Consider the following 4,266-nt stretch of genomic DNA (forward strand, 5'->3'; position numbering starts at 1 on the left):
TAGAAAACGTATCAATAACAATTAGCCAGTAGCTCCCAAAAATGGTCCACCATTGCCTGTGTGTAAATGGGACGAGACGTCTGTTGCGGAAAACATTTCTGCAGAAGAGGAGCCGACTGGTATTTCTGGTATAAGTAGCATTTTGCCAGCATTACTTTATCCATTTTCTTCCAATAGTAAATAGTTTCACAAATCACTTACCTCACAAAAATCTTCGCTGCTCAAGCTACTGCAATACAGCGAGCGCCACTACTGCCAGCTAAATAAAAGATTCAAACTACTGAAGGCACTAACTACTGATAGGGATAGTTAGCAAATGAAAGATGTTAATAGAGAACAAACAATGTATTTACCTTGATATCATCATATATAAATATATCAGTTCATGAAAAATTACAAAACTCCGCCATCTCTCTCCCCACATCCACCACTGCTGGCGGCTCACCTCCAACTGCGCAACGCTACGCGCTGTTCACATCCAGCTGCCGCTGCCCAACACTACAATGGCAGACAACAATGCAAACTAGCCACAGACTGCACACAGCACAGCCAGTGATTTCATTTTGAGCGCTACGTAACGTTGCCAATAAGAAAACAAACAGCCTACTTACATAGAGAAAACATAAACAGCCTACTTACACATTGTTCACTACCTCTAATTTTGGGCGGTCCATTAATCTGTCTGCTTATTTGAACGTGTGGTGAGCTAAGTTATGGCGCGGCGTTAATAGAGCGAGGCACGCTTTCCAGGTCTCGCAGGCCAACCGGCTTGTTTTCGTGGCGGTCACCGTTCTCCCTCCGTGCACACCGCCCTGCTCCCCCAGCCGGCAGATTTCTTCCCGGAACCGGCTACACGGCTGATAAATCGGCGGGCCGTCGGCTCCCGAGATAAAAGCCGCGAGGAATTAACTATCAGGCGGCAGAGCGATTACCGGAATAAATCCAGGGCGGGCGCCACGCAAATGGAGCGGGCGGGTCGCACCTCTCCGTCAGTGACACGGCGCCCGCTGCGAGGGTGGTATCGCGGCGCGCCCGTCAGCGCCTCTGATGAGCTCCACAGTCCACCAGTCTGCTGTCCGAAGCTCTCTCTCATTCAGCAGCTAAGCCCACGCCGTCTATAGGTCACCGGATATGCTTACGATACTCTACATCTCCATATATTACGAAACTAACTCGCATTTTGCGAATCCGGATTGGCATCAGTTCTTTGTGACACGAAAATTTGTGCAGGATCGGCATTCGAAACCGGATTTCCCGCTTATCGTGACCGGTCGCCTTAAACACTTCAGGTATCCGAGCGTGCCTCCAGGACAAACAACACTTACATTCGCCACTACAGTTGTCATAATCATCTTGAGGGTTTCTGCAACTGCATAGATATTGAAGAGAAATCTCATTAATTGTTCAGTCTCAGTTGCCAATTTTTATTAGGTTACATGTTTCGATTACTCCGGATCACCTTCAGAGCTAAAACAAAGTAAAACTAAATATGTACCACCTAATATTTTACAACGAACAGAAAAAGAACAATTGCACATAAACGTAGAATCTACCTAAGTGGTTGCATCAGCAACCCGTCTTTTTTACTCAGACTCATACCAGAGTACTGTGTTTTCAGCTGCTGTCACTGATTCAAATAGGTGTATATTGAAGGCAGGACGGAGGGGTAAGTGGAAATGGAGTGAGACTGATTCAGGACGGGAAAGGAACCCGCGATAGGGTGGTGGGGTTCAAATGGCTCTGAGCACTATGGGACGTAACTTCTAAGGTCATCAGTCCCCTAGAACTTAGAACTACTTAAACCTAGCTAACCTAAGGACATCACACACATCCATGCCCGAGGCGGGATTCGAATCCGCGACCGTAGCGGTCGCGCGGTTCCAGACTGTAGCGCCTAGAACCGCTCGGCCACACCGGCCGGCGAGGTGGTGGGGATCGTTCTAAAATTATAGAACGTGTAATTATGTAAAACTTCTCGTTGAAATGCGAGGGTCACTCCAAAAGAAATGCACACTATTTTTTTAAAACCTATATTTTATTCTACATGGGCAGCGGCCTTGCCGCAATGGATACACCGGTTCCCGTCAGATCATCGAAGTTAAGCGCTGTCGGGCGTGGCTGGCAATTGGATGGGTGACCACCCGGGTCGCCATGTGCTGTTGCCATTTTTCGGGGTGCACTCAGCCTGGTAATGCCAATTGAGAAGCTAATCGACCGAATAGTAGCGGCCCCGGTCAAAGAAAACCATCGTAACGACTGGGAGAGCGGTGTGCAGACCACACGCCCCTCCTATCCGTATCCTCAGCTGAGGATGACACGGCAGCCGGGTGGTCCCGATGGGCCACTTGTGGCCTGATGACGGAGTGCGTTTATATTCTACATGTTTGAAAGTTTTACAGTGTGTAGATATATCCTTTCGAAACAATATTTTCATTTTTCCACATAATTTCCGTCCCTCTCAACTGCCTTACGCCGTCTTGGAACCAGTGCCTGTATACCCGCACGGTAAAATTCTGGACCAACCTGTTGGAGCCACTGTTTGGCAGCATGCACAAGGGAGTCACCATTTTCAAACCTTGTTCCACGAAGAGAGTCTTTCAGTTTCCCAAAGAGATGAGCCGGCCGGAGTGGCCGAGCGGTTCTAGGCGTTACAGTTTGGAACCGCGCGACCGCAACGGTCGCAGGTTCGAATCCTGCCTCGGGCATGGATGTGTGTGATGTCCTTAGGTTAGCTAGGTTTAAGTAGTTCTAAGTTCTAGGGGACTGATGACCTCAGCAGTTAAGTCCCATAGTGCTCAGAGCCATTTGAACCATTTGAACCAAAGAGATGATAGTCACATGGAGTCAGGTCACGACTGTAAGGCGGATTTTTCAGTGTTGTCCATCCCAGTTTTGTGATCGCTTCCATGGTTCTTTGACTGACATGTGGCCGTGCATTGTCGTGCAACAGCAAAACATCCTGCTTATGCCGATGTGGTCGAACACGACTCAATCGAGCTTGAAGTTTCTTCAGTGTCGTCATATATGCATGAAAATTTATGGTGGTTCCACTTGGCATGATGTCCACAAGCAAGAGTCCGTCGGAATCGAAAAACACCGTAGCCATAACTTTTCCAGCAGACGGTGTGGTTTTGAATATTTTTTTTCCTTGGGTGAATTTGCATGATGCCACTTCAACTCTGGTGAAAAATGATGGAGCCATGTTTCATCCCCTGTCACAATTCTTCCAAGAAATTCATCTTCACCGTTCTCGTACTGTTCCAAAAGTTCGCTGCATACCGTTTTTTTTTTTTTTTTTGTTTCTTTGTGAGCCACTGTCAACATCCTGGGAACCCACCTGCCACAAACCTTTTTTTAACTCTAACACTTTCAGTACTCTGCAAACACTTCCTTCCCCTATCCCAAAGTAGCGTGCCAATTCGTTCACTGTGATGCGTCTGTCAGCAGTCACCAATTCGTTAACTCTCTGCACATTGTCTGGAGTGTGTGCACTACGAGGCCTGCCGCTACGAGGACAATCCTCATTATTGCCGTGCCCGATTTCATCACGTAACCTGCTTGCCCACCGACTAACTGTACTCCGATCGACAGCAGCATCTCCATACACTTTTTTCAACCTCTTGTGGATATTTCCCACTGTCTCGTTTTTACAGCACAGGAATTCTATGACAGCACATTGCTTCTGACGAACGTCAAGTGTAGCAGCCATCTTGAAGACATGCTGTGACGGCACCACTCACGGGAACAGGTTGAACTAAGTTTGAAAACAAGCGGGAAGGATGCATCTACACACTGTCAGACTTTCACACATGCAGAATGAAAACTGAATTTTTACAAAATGAGTGTGTATTTCTTATGGAGTGACCCTCGTACTAATAGTGTAGAACGGCAAAAATTGTGAATTTATGGGGCGGTAGGGGGTGGGGGTTGCGGAATTGACAGCGCGCAAAGAAGGCTTGGGACGGAAAATAAAGTAACAAAAACTGAAGTAACATCTGAAGATATTCAAAGTGCGAAACTTTGAAAGATGGCATCCCTGTCACTATCCCTTTCAACCCCCTCTCCCCACCACCCTCCATTCCTTCTTTGCTCATTCTCAAACCCCCTCCCTATCACTCCATTGAATGATTTCACTATTTTATAACCTACATATATTACACATACCCGTCGTTCTACACTATTAGTGTTTCAAAGAGAAGTTTTACGTAGTTACACGTTCTATAATTTTAGCACGAACTGTCCTGTTAAATTCAGGCCTTTCCCACC

General features: G+C 46.9%; 1 pseudogene; it reads left to right on the forward strand.

Moving 5' to 3' along the window:
- The first annotated feature begins 2,047 nt into the window (after positions 1-2,047).
- LOC124709291 lies at positions 2,048-2,165 on the forward strand (annotated as a pseudogene).
- Positions 2,166-4,266: the final 2,101 nt, after the last annotated feature.

The sequence above is a fragment of the Schistocerca piceifrons genome, chromosome 7 (genome assembly GCF_021461385.2).
Source record: "Schistocerca piceifrons isolate TAMUIC-IGC-003096 chromosome 7, iqSchPice1.1, whole genome shotgun sequence".
NCBI classification, from domain to species: domain Eukaryota; kingdom Metazoa; phylum Arthropoda; class Insecta; order Orthoptera; family Acrididae; genus Schistocerca; species Schistocerca piceifrons.